General features: G+C 45.2%; 1 protein-coding gene across 1 annotated transcript in view; it reads left to right on the plus strand.

The window, feature by feature from the left end:
* The window catches only part of LOC144770624 (eosinophil peroxidase-like), a 147664-nt gene that overhangs the window by 67863 nt on the left and 58952 nt on the right, over positions 1-20849 (plus strand). The gene's annotated exons all lie outside the window — the stretch shown is intronic.

Here is a 20849-nt window from a genome sequence, read left to right on the forward strand (position 1 = left end):
TGGGGTGGTTTAGAGACTTCCTGGCTAACAGGTCTTTTAGAGTCTCCACCCCCCCTTACATCTCGAAGGAGCATAGCATTGGACAGGGAGTGCCGCAGGGCTCGTCCCTTAGCCCTACCCTGTTCAATGTCTATGTCCGCCCGTTAGCGGAGGTGGCCAGAAGGAATGGAATGGCTTTAGTATCATATGCAGATGATACCCAGTTGGTGGTGGCTTTGAATAACAACAGTGGTCTGGAAGCCCGTCATTTCAAACAGACACTCATCGACATCACCAACTGGATGACGGCGAACTTTCTCCAACTAAATGCCGGTAAAACCGAGATTCTCCTCCTGGGAAAAAACACCGCTTCCTGGGGAGATAACTGGTGGCCTGATATTTTGGGCTCTCCCCCTAAGCCAAAAGACTGTGTTAAAAATCTAGGCGTCTGGATCGACTCGGCTCTAAAATACACCATCCACACCAAGAAAGTGGCCGCCACGTGCTTCGGCATTTTACGCAACATCAGGCCTATCCTGAAGTTTTTTGACTGCAGCACCCGCCAGCTCATCGTCCAGGCGACGATCCTTTCAAGACTGGACTATGCCAGCTCTCTCCTTTTGGGAGCAAACCTGGCCGAAATCACTAGACTGCAGAGAGTCCAGAATGCGGCTGCCAGAGCTCTGGTCGGCCTACCTCGCCACTCTTCTGTTTCTGGAACTTTAAGGAAACTACATTGGCTCCCGGTGGGAAGAAGGATCCAGTTTAAGGCTCTGTGTTTGGCCTTCAAGATCCTTAAAACCGCCTCCCCCCCACTGCTGAGCCCCCTCCTGTCTGAGTATACACCCAGCAGATCTCTCCGCTCAGAGGGACAACATCTAGTGACCATCCCACGCACCAGACTTGCTAGAGTTGGGGGACGTTCTTTCAGCCTCCTTGTTGCCAAACTATGGAACAGCCTGCCTGTTACCATACGGGGGATGCATGATCTTTTAGCCTTTAGGAAAGCCATTAAAACTCATCTTTTCCAATAATCCGTTCTTTTGTGCACCCTCATTTCGCACTCTGTTCAGTTCGCAGCGCCGGGACGCCCCTTGGCTGGGGCAGCCGCGCGCTATACAAATCCAAAAAAAGAAAGAAAAAGAAAGAAAGCACTGCACACTTTAATGATTTTACAGTGCAGGTAGGAAAAAGGAGTAGAGGTGCACACTCTTCAGGGGATCCTTGGTTGCCTAGTGGCGAGGAGTTAAAGTGTTGCTTATGTAAGTGGAAAAGAGATGGAATCTTCACTGAGACTCCATTCCACAACCTAGAAACATAGCAGAACAGCATATGGCATCTTGTCTTTGGCATTCAGTGGCTCCCACTGTTGATAGCCAGCGGATTGTTTATTCCATTGAGATAGCAGGTTTTGGAAACTCAGCCTGGATCATGCAAGATAATAAATCAGGTGTTTGAAGTCATAACCTCTTGAAACTTACCCAAAATTGTGTGTCAGTGCCATATACATGTGTATCTAGTGTGGTTGTTCTTAAGTAGACTTCCCACGGTCTTCATATACATGTTTAGAATCCTTGGTCACAGACTGTAGTCTAGAGACAGGCGTGTGTTCAGATCGGTTGGAAACCCTCATGAATACCTATGCCCTGTTCTCCTGATATGACATGACGTTTTGCAGGACTTTGTTGTTGAAAGTCCTTTATGCAGTGAGGGTGGTAAGTACATCCCAATATTTGTTGGTGTAGAAAGCTTTTGTGAGATAAAGCATAGAGTAGAGGGATGTATAATGGCATGGAGTGGAATGGAGTGACGTAGAGTAGACTGGCATAGAGTGGAGGGGTGTAGACGGGCACAAAGTAGAGTTGAGTGGCGTAGAGTGACATTGAGTGGTGCGGAGTGTGTAGAGTGGCATGGAGGCGCAGAGTAGCGGGACATAGAGTAGCACAGTTGCCTAGAGTAGAGTGGCGTAGAATTCATGGAGTGGAGTGGCATATAGTGGAGTGGCACAGAGTGCCATAGAGGGGCATTGTGTGGAGCGGAGTAGAGTGGAGTGACACAGAGTGACTTGGAGTAGAGTGGCACTGAGTGGAGTGGTGTAGAGGGGAATGGCAGAGAGTGAAGTAGAGTGGTAATGGCAGGATTGGGGTGGAATGGCGTAGAGTGGTGTGGTGCAAAATGGAGTGGTGTGGCATACAGTAGATAGGTGTAGTATAGAGTGGCATAGAGTGGAGTGGCCTAGATTGGAATGGAATAGAATGATGTATAGAGGCATTGTGCGGAGTGGAGTAACATGAAGTGGCATAGAATCGAGTAGTGTGCAGTGGTGTATAGTGAAGGAGAGTGGCAAAGATTGGCATATATTTTTTCCCGGTAGTCTTTCTCTGCTTGAAGAAGGTGAAATCGTGTGGAAATCACTTGAGGACTACCACTGGGTACTAATATTTCCAATACAGAGGAGATTATGGAAGAGACATAATTTTGAGGATACAGTAACTAAAAGTCAAAAACAATAGCAGTGTGCAAGGGGCACACCTCGTCCATGAGACTGTGCATGTTGGTTTATGCACTCTCTTGTGTGCTTTTTTTTGAAAAATCAGTCATGTTTATTGATGTGCTTGTTTTCCTTGCTCTCTCTTTTTTCTTTTTCTATTCCCCATCTTTAGAATGTTTTAAAGAAAGACTTTCCCGTTCAATGGTTAAAAAATATCAAAATAATTTACAGAATCTAGAATAGTGGAATTTTGCTTACACAGTGATTCCACCTATATGGTGCATTTTTCAAGTGAACACATTTACGATTAGAGGGTGTAAATATTGTTTCCCAAAATGAATGTCATTTTTGCAAAAGTTGATATATATCTTGAAATGCATTTCGTCTATATCTTGAGTACATCTCACTGATATGTTGACTTTCCGTACCCTTTCATTATTGTTAAAAATCTGCACAAGCAAAAGGTACGTCATTAAATAAATCTATCTTAAAGGACTATAAGGCCCTTGATAATGCCTCCCATATTCCGTGGCTCAAATCAATCAGGGAGTGCTTTGTGAAACTGGGGAGAGCAGATCTTTTGTTTTAACCCGGTATAACGCAACAAGAAGGACCTGGTTGGTATCAAGGGGGCATTTCTTTCTGCTTAGCTACCAGAGATGATAAGGAGCTATTGAAGCCTAGTGTACTTCATTTTATCATGCTATGAACTACGCAGATGATCAGACCTTAACTATTAGGCTTTGTGAATTCTTATGATCGCTTTTCATTGACCAGGCTCTAGTTTGACCTTTTCCATCTCCTTCTCACCCACCCAAGGGGGCAGGGCAAGGGACAGAGGCTGATGCCCTGTGGCTGCGACAGTAAGGGTTGCACAGGACAAGCTTCATTTTTTGATGTTCTGCAGCTTTTATAACCTACCGAGGAAGTCCTTTATCATTACAATTTTGAAAAAGGCAAATTGTAGGCGAGTATGCCCAAGTTGTGGTTTTTTATGAATGCTTGCGGCAGTACAGTTTTTTAAGTGCTTAGCTTTTTAAAATCTGCAGTCAGGCTTAAATCTAGTTGTGATTAATTAGCGCATTTTTAACACACTATCCTTGGCACGATGCACTTTAAAATATTTTGCACATTTTACCGATTCATTAATTGTTTATACCGGATGAGATTAGTTTTTTAAATATTTTTTTCTTATCCGGTTTTGCCTTTGTGTGATTCTGATGCTCCTTGTATCTTGTTTTCTATGCATAGTCTCGATTACCATTTTAATTGGCACGTTTTATTATCTGAGGAAATTCTTATTTGTTCTCACTGTGTGTGCTTTTATGGTTTTTGTGCAAGAAACTGAATAAAGACTACTGACTTGACTGGAATACATTTTGCCCACACATAAAAGATACCAGCAGATATCAGCAGAATACTGATTTGAGGAGTAAAGTTTGCTCAGGAAGGCACTTTCTACTTGAACCAATCTCCTGTGGGCAAAATCACACATATATTTTGTGTTATGCGAAGTGTCAAACATTTAGCACATTTCACATACAACAAAATTTCTCTGCGAAAGGTGCACTTATTTTTTTTTAATCTTCAAAATTATTACTCATGTGAGTACCTCTGAGAAACTGCGACAATTGCAGAATATCAGAAGTGCTCATACAGGTTTAATACCCTCTTTAATTCACAATTAGCTTATTTTGACTGCATAATTTTAAACTTGCTTGCATGTACTCTTCATTTGATGGATAGGCCTATGCAGATAATGTTGCAACAAACCTGGATTGACTTAACTCAAGCTTTCAGTCACGTACACCCTAATTAAGAGTGGGCTGTTATTTCCAATAAACCAACTCAATAGTCACTTGGTACACAGAAATTATGAGTTCAGTGGAAACATAAGTACTCAGTGGCAATCCTCCAAGTGATTTCACCTGCTTCAAGAAGACAAAGACTGGTTGGACAACCAGGAAAAAAACATGCGTTTCATATTCAGAAAGACCAATTTCTGCATGTTATTCTCCATTACCCAGAGTCCCTGTTATTTCTCCCCCTGTGAAACAGACTAATTGAAGGGAAATAATGGGGATTTTTAACATCTGCCCCTGGTAATGGGGGCCATAGTCACATATCATGCCCTTAGGCCTATTTTTTGCATTGGGGGGGGCTGCTTCAAACCTTTTGGCCTAGAGAGCATGACCTATCCTTTATTGAAAAATGTCTTTAGACCCTTTAGGGTTTAGGTAGATGTCATACATTCAAAAGCTAATTTGATTTAGGCCCTTCATGATTCTCACCTGGCTCCGTATTTCACTCCCAAGAAAGATGTTGACTTGGGTCTCATCTACAAGCATGTGGAAAGGCAATCTCTGGAAATATGCCAACCCAGTAGCAGCCGGTGATCTTTAAAAGTGTGTGGAGGGGACAGTGGCGTTGCAAGGTCAGGTGGTACCCGGTGCAGAAAAGTTCTTGTCAACCCCCGGCTTGACAAAATGTCAAAAATATTTGTTTAAAACACATATTTTTGCTATTTTGTCACCCCCCTCAGTGATGACACCCGGGGTGGCCTGCACCCACTAAACCCCCTTCCTATGCCCCTGGGGGGCATAATCCTAGGCTTAAATTCCAGTGAGTGAGCCTGATCTCTCAATTGCATGCCCTGTGTGAGGAAAATTGAATTTTGCCTTGTCATGTGTGCCTACGTGTTCCCCATCCTATGTTATATGTGCATGATCGATATGCATATATCCCCCTATGACCGATTAAAGACGCAATTATAGTTGTGTCCAACGTTAGTATGCCAGTTTCCAGTTCTCGTGAAAGCAACGAGTATTAGGCCTATGTTGACAATGTTTTACATTGTGCACGTTAATTCATCGCATTGTCCCCGTTTCTAGGCCTCAAAAGGGCCTGAGCACCAGATTCAAGCTCCAGTCTCCTGAATTCACTCCGAGGAGCGATGCAGCCCCCACCTGCATCCCTGACCCTTCACTTACTTCCTGCCGCGCAGCGCGGTGCCCGGCCTGGCTCTGCCTGCCTGTCTGCCAAGAATATGTTATGCCTCTAGTTATCAGTTCAGCTATCCGTCTTCACATTCCTAAGCTAACGAACCGCATAAACAGCTTCAGCTATAGTCTAGTCTTCCTGTCTCCATGCAAGAGAATTACTGAATTAATATCCATAGAAGATTCATAGCACACGCAATACATGTAGAATATATGCATGCACCAGCCTTAGTGTCAAGTAGCCTTTGCCCTGATAACTTTTAGATTCTATCAACATGTACTCCAAACACAAGATACCAGATATGCTATAGGTACATGTCGTCCTGACATCTCAGACTTTAGTCTCCTCTTCTAGTGCAGAAGTCAGAGCCCCCAGCTCTCCCAGTTACACGTCATGGTCCGTTTGCGCGTACCACTAGGTTAAAGGTTCCAGCTGCCCAGGTAGCCCCCTCCATGTATCCACCCATTTATGACACTTCTGTGACGTTCTCATCACATGTCTTCGTGCACGCCCTGTACACGCCTTCTTTTTACGCCCATGTATTCTTATCTTACGTTTGTCACTTGTTACGCCTACTGTATTCAATGCAATTATAATGTTTTCCTATATATACTAAGTACTGTTAATGAGACGTTGCAGCTGCCACTCGTGTCATTCTATTTCAGGCTGTCCCGATCCTGTCCCTTCCCTTATGCCTGATTAAAGCCTGTTAAACTCAGATATCCCGGATCCTGCCTCTTATTTATTGAGCTATCTGTTTTATTGAATGGATAGAAAAATAGTACCGGTAATTAATTATTTATTTACCACATAATGGCGCCCGAACAGGGACGAGCCCCTTCCCCACGCGCCGGCGATGTAACGCAGGCCCCCTGACCCTTCTACAGCCGTGACGGAACTCTACCGTGCACGTGCAGATATTTCTGCTTCATCAAGTCTCCCTCAGGCCCAAGGAGGAGACGGAGACTGCGGTCCGGCATCCAGACGAGGCGGTGAGGAATGTGGTTCGTCCCGACCAGAGCCCAAGCCGAGAGAGCAAGGTCCGAGGTATCCGGAGGCCCACCTGTTTCTGAAGTCCGAAGTTCGAAGCGCATGCGTAGTAACCAGACGTCGTAGCAGTCCAGTCCAGTCCGAGGCCTTCAGTTTCTGCTTCGCGGTGAGTACCGTTGCGGGGGAAGTATCTAGACAGGTTCATTAGTTTGTCCCTGGTCCGATGGGTTTGGGTACGCAGATCCAGTCCGAAGTATTCATCTAGGTGGATACGGTATGACGTGTCTTTTTATGAGACCGGTATGTTCTGTACTGTTTTAGCAGTGCATCCAGTAATTCTAGTAAGTCCGTTCTCGAGAAATTCAAGAGTCATGTTTTCAGTGTATCAGGTAGTATTCTGTTCGAACTGTTATTAATGTATTTTCTATGTCGTGGTATGAGTGATTTGTTTGCCATTTCATTACTGTGATTATCGTGTATTGTGTTTAGTTCAAGTACAATTCCAAAATGCCTCTGTTTTCGAAATTACGTCAGATAAAAACCAGAAAAGGGTTACTCGAAGAAGCAGTTCCTGTCCCTCCCAGGGACAGTCCTGGACATTTTATGTATCACAAGCATGGCTTAGATGCCATATTATATCTAGACTTATGGGTGGATTATACAAAGAATCTTGAAGAGAAATATCGATGGCCTGTATCAGGTACATGGGATGCCGAATGCATCATGCGAGTAGAAGAAGCATTATGGAAAAAGAAAGCCAGACAGTCCCAGAAAGATGCCATCGAGTTATGGCGCAAAGAATCTCATAGAAGAACCGAAAAAGAATTCAGAAAAGCAGAATTAAGTAGGGAATCCTCAGAAAAAGCCCAAGAAAGGGAACTTCTAGAAGAAGGTGAACGAGTTAGAGCAGAACAGTCAGACAGACAGAGAAATGCCCTTATTAAAGGTATGTATCCTCTTCTTGCCGAGGGCTTGCCGAAGGCAACCCCGGAAGTACCCTGTAATTTACCGCCACCATTGGTCCCAATTAAGCTACGTCATAAACCGACTGCAGCTGAAATTTTCCTTTCGTCCTATTTGGACGATACAGTTCCGGAATATGCAAATCCTATTCCGCCTGCTCACCCTCAGCACCCTGTTAATAATGTAATTCCTGTTCCTCCAGTCACTGGTCCCGGGGACTCCGTTAATGTGCCAGTACCCCCGGACCAGCCCACATTAAGTGTGCCAGTTTTGCCAGTCACTTTACCAGTACGTTCAGTATTAACTGACGATTCCAGTTCAGGAGCAGCGGGGGGAGGTGCTCCTACCACCCCGCCTCAAGTAAAACGAACGACGCTGAGAGACGCAGCGTTACAGCACACGCCAAAAGTAACTACATACGCGGAACTCAAGCGACACCTTACTGATTGCATATATGATTCAGTACCCGGCGAAGGTCACATGATATTATATTCAGTACGTTTAAGACGGGTTGCCAACTTTTTGGCCACCCTGCCTGACATGAAAGAACATCTAGACAGAATATATCATTTTATCCGTACAGGGGAACATTCAGAAAGTATTCACGAAGCTATGGCACACAGAAAAGTCGAGATTCAAAATATGATTTTACAGTTCTTGGTTAACTGTTTAATTAGAGAACAAGACTATCCTGATAAAGACAAAGACGAGATGAAAGCCCTGACTAGGTGGAGTGACAATATAGCCGAGGGAAAACACAAGACACAAGGTTGTATAGAGAGTATGTACAGGAAAATCCGTAAAGAAATTATAAGTATACACCAGAAGGAGGAAGCAAAAAGAGCTACCGAGAAAGAGAATGACTCTTCAAGTGAAGACATAGACAGCGAGAATCCCGCCAGAATAGCGTATGTAGGTAGAACTCGATTTTCCGACCGACATTCACGCCTAGATTACAAGAAAGTTTTTCCTCCTCCAGTACCAGAACAGTGTTCTCTTGAACAAGTATTCCAGGTTACTGATAAAATTCTGAAACTACGAATAGGTTATAGTGAACTTAGTACCATGCATGACCAAGAACTAGCCCGATCAGCCGTTCGATGGACTAGTGATTCTGCCACGTTTCCAGATGAAATAGTGGCCCAAACGTTTCTGAAGCTGCCCCCAGCCGAGCAGCGTCTGGTGGGTATGTATATGATCCAGCACCTCATTACACTGTATGAGGATCAGCATTCTGATCCAGGTCCTTTGTATGATGTACTGAACGAGTTACTCCTAAACAGATGGAAAGGTCTAGGTACCGATTTAATTAGTGTCATTTTAGAACAGCGCCACAAATACAAAACGTTCCTGAATCCACATTTTGTTCCTGTTCCACCCCCAGAAAGAAAATCATTCTACATAGACAGACAGAATCCGTTGCGAGAAGTGCATCCAGTTAAGGGAGAGGGGGGTGATCTAGAACGAGTATTTGTTTACACCCCTATCACGAAAATAGAACTTCTAGAAATGAAAAATTTAATACCCTGTCACGATAAGGATCCAGCAGGGTTCCATCGTGAATTAAAAGACATGCTCCGTATGGGAGAATACACGTATCCTGATATCATTAAAATGTTAAAGGTCCTGTTACCTGCGGGCATATATGAAAAACTCAAAGAAAAAGAATGGGAGGTGGGAGAGAAAAAGATAGATTGGACCGCATTAGAGACTGAAGATAACACACGAGTTCCAGGTACCGGTCTTGGGGATAAAGCTAAAGCATTGCCCGAATTGTTAATACAAGTCTTGCCAAGATTACTAGCCACGAAAAAGGAAGACTGGGATGCTATCTCAGCCTGTAAACAGAAACAAGATGAAGACACTAGTGATTTTTATTCTAGATTTGAGAAATGTTTCATTATTAATAGTGGTTTGAAAACAAGTAGTGAATCGTATCCACATCTTTTTGTTACCAAACTAGTTGAGAATTCTTTACCACAAGTTAAAAATCGAGTACTGAAAGTCGAAAGTACCTGGCAAGCTAATACTCCGTCGCAAATGCTCCAGATGCTACAATATCACCAGAACAGAATCAGGGAGGAGCAGGAACATGAAAGGAGACGTATGAAAGACACGAAAATGAAAGTACTAGTTGCACAGTCTGTTCCACAAGACAGTCAGAAGAGGGGTCCGAATCAGACTAGTCATTCTACAGCTCCCGTTAAAGGGACCTGCAATTACTGTAAACAGCCAGGTCATTATATAAATGAATGTACAGTTCTGAAACACAACATAGCTACTGGTAAGACAAAAGAGAGACCACGTCCGCCTAGACAAGAACAAGTTTCACAGACTTCCCAGCCACCGCAGAACGCACAACAGATAGTTACAGTACCGCAGCCCATAGCTGCCACACAACACGTTACACAGCAGATGTACCAGTATGCCCAGTCAGAGTATCCAGATTATCAGCCGTATTCATGAAACAGCCTAGAGAGGGAGGTTGGCTTGCCTCTCATCGAGATTCCTGTAGATCAAGAGGGTCCCTATGTACACAGTCAAGTATTAGGGAAAGACAGAAAGTTTCTGATTGATACAGGGGAAAGTAGGACTACCATCAGTCATGACGAGGTTCCAGGGGCTCCACTCTCAGGCTAGAGAAATGTTTCCCTTGGTTTTTCAGGAAAGCCTATTGTTAATGAAATATCGAAACCAGTTACCCTAGAAGTTGGTCCATTGTCCCGAACTACAGACTTGTTACTTACGAAAACATGTCCAGAAAATTTACTTGGTATAAAGACACTGAAAGAATTAGGAGCAGTCATATGCTGCTCCCCAGAAGGAGTGAGACTGTTCTTACGAGATTTTAAAGGTCATTATGTGTTACGTGATTTTGATCCAAGATTATTGAATGTACCACAGCATTTATGGGCGCAAGGTCCAACTGATGTAGGTTGTATGCACATTACACCCTATCGTGTCACTCTGAAGCAAGGTGTTGTATTACCACGAATCCGACAGTACAAATTGCCACCTGAGGCTGTAGCAGCCTTATCGAAAATTATTGACGAGCTCATTGCTCAAGGAGTGGTTGTAGAAACTGACTCCAATGTATGTAATTCTCCTATCATTCCAATTCTAAAACGTACTGATCCCAATGCACCTCCAGTTTATCGATTAGTGATTGACCTTCGAGAACTTAATAAATGTATCATACCCCAGTACCCAGTAGTTCCAGATATTTCTTCCCTATTGACTACCATTGATTCCGAAGCTACGTTCTTTACTGTTATAGATCTCAAGAACGCATTCTTTAGTGTCCCCATTCATCCAGACAGCCAATTCCTTCTCGGATACTGTTTAAATGGAAGAAGCTATAAATTCACACGAGCTCCTCAAGGTTTCACAGAAAGTCCTAGTATTTACAGTCAAGCACTTAAAAGACAACTAGACAATATTCACATGCCAACTGACACTGCCCTGCTCCAGTATGTCGATGATCTATTGATCACAGCCCGTTCTGAACGTGACTGCGAACGAGCGTCACTTACAGTCTTGTATTTTCTAGCCGAGATGGGGCACAAGGTGTCCCCTTCGAAACTGCAATTCTGTGTCCAGCAAGTGGTCTACCTTGGACACTTACTGTCCAAGTGGGGTAGGCAGTTGACACCAGACCGTATCCAGTTAATAGCACATCTTCCACAGCCCAAGACACAGAAGGAGGTACGAGCTTTTATCGGCCTCACTTCTTACTGCAGACAATGGATTCCTCAGTATGCATATCTAGCCAAGCCACTGACACAGTTAACGACACAGGAGGCAGCCACATCGACTGTCCTCCCTTGGACCCAGGAACATACACTTGTTTTCAACGAGTTAAAGAAAGCTTTATGCCAAGCACCTGTACTAGCAACACCAAACTACAGCAAGCCTTTTACACTTTTTGTCACTGAACGTGATGGTACTGCATTATCTGTTCTCACACAAGATCAAGCAGGACAATACAAGCCCTGTGCTTATTTTTCTAGCACATTAGATCCAGTGGCCCAGGCTCTGCCTGCGTGCCTCAAGTCCGTTGCAGCCACAGCTCTAGCTATCAGACAAAGTGATTCCATAGTGTTAGGACACTCCCTGACAGTACAAGTTCCACACTCCGTGGAAGTTCTTTTAAACCGAACACAGACACAGCACTTGACAATTGCACGTTTAACAGGTTATGAACTGACATTGTTTCAGATACACATAGAAATCAGACGCTGCAACATTTTAAATCCCGCTACACTGTTACCCTCAGTTACTTCGAATCCTGCCACACATGACTGTGTGGAAGTTGTTAACACCATGACAAAGCCAAGACAAGACTTGACAGACATTGCATTACCTGATCCCGACCTGACACTTTATGTGGATGGTTCATGTATGAGGACAAGTACAGGAGAACTAGTAGCCGCGTATGCAGTGACTACTGACACTGAAGTTATAGAAACACATCGTATTGACACCCTGTCTGCTCAAGCAGCAGAGCTCGTCGCTCTGACTCAAGCCTGCATACGAGCTAAGAACCTGAAAGTAAATATATACACAGATTCACGTTATGCATTCGGAGTCGTACACAACTTTGGAGTACTCTGGCAAGAAAGAGGTTTCATGACTTCTTATGGAACCAAGATTCAGCATGGCCCCCTCATTCAAGCTCTGTTAGATGCAATACATTTACCGACAGCTATTGCTATCATGAAGTGCAAGGCACATACGAAAGTCACTGACATCATTTCCCAGGGTAACGACCTAGCAGATCGAACAGCCAAGCTTACAGCTCAGACTCCAGACATTCCAGTTAACACGACACAGACAGACGTTCCAGTTCAGACGACTTGTATGACAGTTAAGGACCCTACACAAGACGTACTAGATATACAGTCACATGCTACCCCAGACGAAATCAAGAAATGGTCTGAACAAGGAGGGGTCCAGACAGATCAGGGATGGTTGACGAAGGGAAAAGCCACATGGTTTCTCCCCGACTCTATGGTTCAAGTCATTATTAACACCGCACATAGTCCAGCACACTTAGGAGAAAAGGCCATGTTAGACAGTATTCAGAACCTTTGGTTTAACAAGCATTTACGAGCAGCAGCCAAGCAGAAAGTGCGTACCTGCATGATCTGTTGTCAGTTCAATCCAGGTAAAGGTGTCCCGGTGGAACAAGGTGGATTCCATCCTCCTGACCACCCTTTTGAAGTCCTCCAGATGGATTATATTCAGATGGATCGATGTCGAGGTTTCAAGTATGTCCTCGTAGTTGTATGCGCTTTGTCCAGGTGGACAGAAGCATATCCAGTCCCAGATTACACTGCCGCGACCACTGCCAGGCAGTTGGTTCGTGAGTTTTTCCCCCGCTATGGTTTACCTAGGGTCGTGTATTCAGATAACGGCCAGCCATTCTCATCTGAACTCATGAAGCAAGTATCTCTTCTGTTAGGGTACCAGTGGAAGTTCCACTGTGTACGACATCCCGAGGCAGCTGGCCTCGTCGAGAGACATAATCAGACCCTGAAAATCCGCATTGCCAAGGTATGCGCAGAGAAAGGCGTAGATTGGATGGTAGCACTGCCAGTCGCCCTTTTTTACATGAGAATGGTCGCTCACTCCCGTTCAGGTCTGTCTCCTTATGAGGTAGTTTTTGGTCGTCCCCCAAACATGTGGGGTACACCTAGGCCCCGTACAATTACAGATGTTGACAGTAATATGCTGACAGATTACCTGGCTTCCTTGATGTCTGCACTACTCTCTTGTCGTTCACAGGTCGCCGCTGCTTTTCCAGACAACACTCAAGTGAAACCGCACGAGGTCATACCAGGCGACCTCGTTCTTGTTAGAAATTTTGATCGTTCAAGTCCGCTGGAGCCCCGATGGAAAGAACCAAAACTCGTTCTGATGACAACAAGGACTGCAATCAAGGTCGAGGGTCGTAAGGGGTGGTTGCACTCCAGTCATGTGAAGCGATTTCATGGACTCCGTCCAAAGACTTTTTTCAAGGACTGCCCTGTTCTCAAGGACTGCCCAGATACTGACTCTAAACTTCCCCTGTTAGAGAAAACTCTGCAGCAGGAGTATAAAGAAAAATTACGGTCTAGTAAGTCAGCCAGTTTAATTGTCTAAGTCCCTCTCGGGTGAAACGGTTAGACAGGTTCCTGACATGTATGAGATAGACCCACATAGTGAGAGAGTTAGTCGAAACTCTAAGAGAATACGTTATCGAAAGAATCTTCGAAGTCGATGCATTGTTACTCTATTACTTTTGTTATTTCTGAGTCTTACGATTACAGGCATAAGTTATGTTTTATATATATATTTTCCTCCTATTGATTCACATGTACATATGTTTTCTAATGTTACAGTAGAGCACACTTTTAGTGAACTGCCTCCTCACGAGTTATCCTATCGTCTTGCCATGCGCAACAATACTTTTATCCGTATGTTACACTATTCACACCAGACCAGCAATGCCACTAATTGTTGGGTGTGTGGTCGACTCCCCCCTTTCCAGACACCGAAGGGAGTTCTGCCACTTTTTCCTTATCCGTTTTCACACAATGGTTCGTGTGGAGCATGGTCCACGTTAATGTCATCCTCAAACGATATGTCCCTTCTGAATAGAACATGTTTTCCAGACAAGGAAGGTCTTTCCCATAGAACAGGGTTAGATCTAGAAAATGAAGTATATGATCTAGGTAATTATTCCTCGAATTTCATGGTTTTGAATGTTCAGTCCGAGACTACTCCAGATTTGCCTGCTATTACAGTCCTACCAGTGAAAGGCGAATTATGTGTCCGAAAGAATGGTTCAGTACATGTAGGACATAGTGATTGTACTACTATGGTCGAGTATAGTGACAGTGGGAAATCTACTTTCAAAGCCTCACGTCATTCTTATTTTGTATGTGGTCAGACCGCATATGTTCGTCTGCCCCTAGATTGGGATGGAACATGTTACATTGCCTTCCTACTGCCACCAGTTTTCCTAGCCCCATCCGATTATCACAGAAACACACATCTAGTACACGTTAGACATAGAAGGGAGACTGAGTCCCCAATTGTCGATCAAACTGAAACTGCATTAGAACAATATCAAGACTGCAATAAAGGTTTCTTTTTCTTCATAGGTCCTGTCCAGAATAGTAAGTTAATACGTAGGCTAACCAGAACTCTTGAAGCAGTAGTGAATGAGACTACTTCCGCTCTAGGTAACTTAACTGAAGAACAATCTGCTATGAGATTTGTCGTGCTCCAAAATCGTCTCGTCCTTGACGTCATACTGGCCGATAGGGGAGGAGCTTGTAGAGTCATCGGATCTAGTTGCTGCATTTTCATTCCTAATAACGCACCGTCTGTTTATTCAGCTATAACCAGACTCCAGGCACCTGGACATGGTCTGGTTGGCTCTGGAGTATAATATCTGCCTGGGGATGGAAAGTATTGTCATTCCTGGGTATAGTAGTAATGATCATATTCAGTTGTTGCCTATGTTTACAATGTGGCCCTGCGATTTGCCCTGTACACGCCTTCTTTTTACGCCCATGTATTCTTATCTTACGTTTGTCACTTGTTACGCCTACTGTATTCAATGCAATTATAATGTTTTCCTATATATACTATGTACTGGTAATGAGACGTTGCAGCTGCCACTCGTGTCATTCTATTTCAGGCTGTCCCGATCCTGTCCCTTCCCTTATGCCTGATTAAAGCCTGTTAAACTCAGATATCCCGGATCCTGCCTCTTATTTATTGAGCTATCTGTTTATTGAATGCATAGAAAAATAGTACCGGTAATTAATTATTTATTTACCACATTTCTTGTCAACCCCCGGCAAATTTCTTGTCAACCCCCGGCTTGACAAAATGTCAAAAATATTTGTTTAAAACACATATTTTTGCTATTTTGTCACCCCCCTCAGTGATGACAGCCGGGGTGGCCTGCACCCACTAAACCCCCTTCCTATGCCCCTGGGGGGCATAATCCTAGGCTTAAATTCCAGTGAGTGAGCCTGATCTCTCAATTGCATGCCCTGTGTCTTACTCTTTATAAGTATGGGCGAATTTTGAGGATCTGCAATCCACGAATTCGCGCTAAATCGCAAAAAAGTCTGCGAATTCGTGGATTTTCCCACGAACTTGCAGATTTTTTTGCGATTTCCATCTACTCACTGGAGTACTTTCTACTGGCTAATCAGTAAGTGCTACCTCGTTGGATAAATGTACAGTGCTTTTCCTACACTGCAGCTGCGTAAAGGGCCAGAAGATTTGTCTCCACTGACCATGTGTGCCTGTAACTTTGCCACCGCACCAAAATGCGCCGAGGTCCCTTGAGTGAGCTGTCCATCATAGGTGGGATTGGGAAAGGGCGGGAAGACGTTTGATACCGCTAGTGTGTGGTGCGGGGCTTCTATGCGTGTTCACATGCCTCTTGTGTATAAGGTCAGAGACCGAGCAGGGCAGCAGTTGAGGAATTTGAGCTTCAACTCGGGCACCTGCTTTATGTATATCTGTAAGTGCTTCCTGTTGAGGTTAAATTTTTGGCCCACACTTAACTCTTTCACTCATTCCCATTAACTTACTTGCATTCACTTTTACTTACTCTGATTTACTCAATCTTAGTATCACTGCCTCACTCAGTCTCACTGGTTCTCACTTAATTTCACTCATTTCCACTCTTTCTAATTTGCGCCTTCTCCCTCTGAGTCACCCAGACTACTCCTTCTTATTCAATCCCTCTCATTCGGACTCACCCATTTACACTGTGACTCACTCATTCTCACTCTTTCTTAATCAGTTTCATTCATTCTCACTAGGTTTCCATCTTACTCCCTCTGACTTACAGATTTACTCAGCCCCACTTTGTTAGAAATGGGAGTCTCTAGTTGGCAATGGTTTGCTACTTTGTCCAAATAGGGACCCTTCTTCCTAGTCAGAGTAAGGGGGATACACTTAGAAAATTACCCCTGCTCATCCCCTTGGTAGCTCAGCACAAGAAGACAGGCTTATCTCAGAGGCAGTGTGTAAAGCATGTGTGCACACATACAATAATACAATGAAAACAGCACAAATGGACACCACACCATTTTAGACAAATAAGTAATATTTATCTAAACCAAACAAAACCAAAACAACAAAAATCCACAATACAATAATAAAAATATGATTTTTAAAAGGGACAGTTCTTATGTCCATAGGAAATGTTGGATGCATCAAAAAGTGAAAGGAAAAAACGGTCTCAGGGAAGGTGATGCGTCACTTTCTTACACACAGGAAAGGTGATGTATTAGTTCCTTGCTCCGGGGGAGGATATGCGTCGGTTCCCTACTGCTGTGCAGGGGAGGTACTGCATTGGTTTCTTACCGGAGAGGAGGTGATGCGTTGGTTACTTAATGCATGGATGTAGGAAGCTGACTCTGTATATACTATACCAAAGTAAGGTATTGTGTGCACAGAGTCCAGTGGATCCCCAAAGGTAGGCAGAGGTTAAAGTTGATAGTACCTTACTCTCTATTCGTGGTAGTGTGGGCTAGCAGGTAGGCCTTATCAGAGGGTGGTGCTAAGCATTTATTTTACACACTCAGGCAAGAAAAGCTTTCACACACTCAAGGACGGAACTCTGCCCAAAATCTTTTGTATTAAAATATTAGTTTGTTATATTTATTGTCTAGAACCAAGCCAGGCCTGTTACAGGCGATAATAAAAATACTTTGCAAGCATATGCAATTTAAATACAGTATGGATGCAATAATTTAGTTCACAGTAGAATTACTTGGTAGTTGAGATAATCAGAATTACAATTTACTTTTCTTACGCAGCCATGTATCTCTAGATGCCAGGCTGGTGCATTTCCTGAGAGTAGGAAAAAGGAGTCAATGCGTTTGGCAAACTCAACACAGGTTTACAGTTTACTCACAAGCAGAACCGGGTTTACAGGTTTGTGGGTGAGATTCGGTCAAAGGAGCACTCGAGTCGCACCGCCAGTGGCACAGAGGTGGCTGAGTGCAGAGTGCAGGGACCACACATTAGCCAATGAGCTAAGCACAGTCGAGGCTGCAGGGGACTGTGGCAAGCAGCCCCCAGGTTGTGCAAACAAAACTCCTGGGGTCAGGATCAGCACTGAGGCCAAATGGCCAACACAAGAACTACACAACTACTGGCACGTGGGCGGCCAGTTGTAGGATGCAGTCTTAGCTGAAGTTGCACAGTCGTTCGAGGGTCCCTCGGAGTCGGTCAGCCACTGATGAGGTGAATGGGGTCTATGGGAGTCGTGTTCTTGTGACCACAAGTGTTCGGAGATGGAGTTGGTCGGACGGTCACTGTTGGTCTTTCCTCTTCGGTTACGGAGTCAGTAAGAAGATCACCTTCAATTGTGGTTGAGGGGGGACCTCCAGTTGTTGGCTGCAGGTTGGGTTTAGTATAAGTAGCTTGCTGAGGTTCAGAAACCACTGGAATCCAGGCAAGGATTGCTGGCAGGACGTCCTTAAGTTGTTGGTTCACTTGGGCTCGGGCACCGGCAGCAGAGTGATGGAGACTCATGAAGTGGAAAAGCAGGGCAGTTTCTCTGGATTTTTGAGGACTGTCAGCTGCAGGACACATCGAGGTTCTGTTGGAGGAGTCTGAGGTCAGGACAGACCAGTAGAGCTGGGACCAAGTCAGTTGGTGTCTTCCTCTTCTTCTCTCTGCACAGCTGTTGGGTCCTTCTTCTTGCTTCTTCTTTTTGGCTCTGTTCTGCGGAGAGAAGATTCAGGGTTGCCCCTAAATACTACATTTAGTGGTGTTTCAGGTAGGTACAGGTTGGACCAATAAGTCCATTCCTTGCGGTGGGTATACCCCCTATTATGCCACCCTCCAATGGAAGGGGGCATAGGGCTCACTCAAGTTGGCTAGATCTGCTTATCTGCAAGATGGCAGGGACTGAGAGTTGTGCTTCACATTACATCCCCCACCTCTCTTCCTAACTTTGTTTTGTCGCTGATTCTCCCACCCAAAGTGGGGGTCAGAACCAGTGAGGGCCAGTTACTGGGCGTGGAAATGACTGGGGTAGCTCACAAAGGCAGCAGGCCTTTGAAGCTTCCAATTCATGGACCCTGCCCACCCTGGTATAGGAGGCTTGGCCCCTCGTCCTAGGATGTGCTTTGTTTCAGGACTCCAAGAGGGACAGGCTCTCAACCCATGGATCCTAAAACATGTCTGGTGGTGGCAGCCAACGAGCAGCCACTCAGCCATGACACTAGATTTAAATCGTTTTTCAGGGGGCATCTCTAAGATCCCCTCTGAGTGCAGTTTTTCATTCAATTCCACACTGGCATCAGTGTAGGTTTAATGTGCTGAGAAATTCGATACCAAACTTCCCAGTTTTCAGTAAGGCCATTATGGTGCTTAGGAGTGTGTAATGACAGACTCCCTTACCATATCCTTGTTATGGCATTACTGCACTTAAAATGTCTATGAATAGACTTAGACACTGTAGGGGTGCAGGGCTCATGCACCTGTACCCTCACCACTGGTATAGTGCACCCAACTGGAGGGGTGGCTTACCTATGCCAGGGCAGTGGATTGTAGGCATGGCACACAGCGATGTGGGCCATGTCGACTCCTCACTTTTGTTCTGCACCAAAACACGCAGCCTGTAATGTAAGTCTGTGTATGTAAAGGTACAGGGTATCTAAGGATGGTACAATAAGTGCTGCAGCCCTTAGAGGCATTCCCTGGTCACAGAGTCCCTGGTACCTATGGTACCTATTAAAAAGGACTCACATGTGGACAGAGAGTTGCCAATTGGGTTTTGCAACAGTACAGTTTTAGGGAAAGAACATAGGCCCTAGGTGCCTGATTGACAGGAACCCAGGGCACACTTAGTCGAAGCACATCAACATCAGGCAAACAGTGGGGGCAACCATGCAAAAACAGGTACTTTTCTACAGTGGTGAGGGGATACATTAGTTTCTTACTGAGTCCCCCACTGATGCGACAGACCTGGCACCTCAATATGATGCGTGACGCCCTGGGACGATGCGATGCATGAATCTCCGGGATGTACTGCGACAATTCCAGCCGCAACCCCTTGATGTGTTGGTTCTTACACAGCAGGGCCTGCGTCAGAGTCAGTGCGGTGACCTTAGACGTCGGAGATCGGTGCACAGGATTCATCACACGGCAGACAATACAGCCACATGCAGGCACTGTGTCGGTTCTTTGTCTGCGGCAGTGCTACAGAAATTATTCTTGCACCCTGCGATGCGTCGGAACCAGGCGATGTGTACATTTTCACAGTCTTGAGTCTTTTGCAGTTCCCAGCTCCCGAAACAACCTCCAGAGGCTACAGAACACTTCCAGGCACCTCTTGGCAGGTCAGAACTCCCAGCAAAAGAGTTTACAGGGGTTTCGGGGGGAAGTATTCAGAACTGGAGGCAGTGGCGTCACTGGGGTTGGTGTCACCCGGTGCAGGTAACTCATGGTGTCACCCCCTCACGACTTACCGCATGGACCACCTCTGTCGGAAATGTACGGTGCTAGGTACTGTCTTACTCCCTCTAGCTCCCTCTCTCTGTCTAGCTCCCTCTCTCTGTCTCACTCCCTCTAGCTCCCTCTGTCTCCCTCTCTCTCTGTCTTACTCCCTTTAGCTCCCTCTCTCTCTGCCTTACTCCCTCTAGCTCCCTCTCTCTCTGTCTTACTCCCTCTAGCTCCCTCTCTCTGTCTTGCTCCCTCTCTCCCTCTCTTACTCCTTCTTGCTCCCTCTCTCTCTGTCTTACTCCCTCTTGCTCCCTCTCTCTCTGTCTTACTCCCTCTAGCTCCCTCTCTCTGTCTTACTCTCTCTAGCTCCCACTCTCTCTCTTACTCCCTCTAGCTCCCGCTCACTCTCTTACTCCCTCGAGCTCCCTCTCTCTCTCTTATTCCCTCTAGCTCCCTCTCTCTCTGTCTTGCTCCCTCTAGCTCCCTCTCTCTGTCTTACTCCCTCTAGCTTCCTCTCTCTCTGTCTTACTCCCTCTAGCCCACTCTCTCTTACTCACTCTAGCTCCCTCTCTCTCTCTTACTCCCTCTAGCCCCCTCTCTCTCTGTCAGGCTCCCTCTAGCTCCCTCTCTCTCTGTCTTACTCCCTCTAGCTCCCTCTCTCTGTCTTGCTCCCTCTCTCCCTCTCTTACTCCTTCTAGCTCCCTCTCTCTCTGTCTTACTCCCTTTTGCTCCCTCTCTCTCTGTCTTACTCCCTCTAGCTCCCTCTCTCTGTCTTACTCTCTCTAGCTCCCACTCTCTCTCTTACTCCCTCTAGCTCCCGCTCTCTCTCTTACTCCCTCTAGCTCCCTCTCTCTCTCTTACTCCCTCTAGCTCTCTCTCTCTCTGTCTTGCTCCCTCTAGCTCCCTCTCTCTGTCTTACTCCCTCTAGCTTCCTCTCTCTCTGTCTTACTCC

The sequence above is a fragment of the Lissotriton helveticus genome, chromosome 7 (genome assembly GCF_964261635.1).
Source record: "Lissotriton helveticus chromosome 7, aLisHel1.1, whole genome shotgun sequence".
Classification (NCBI taxonomy): domain Eukaryota; kingdom Metazoa; phylum Chordata; class Amphibia; order Caudata; family Salamandridae; genus Lissotriton; species Lissotriton helveticus.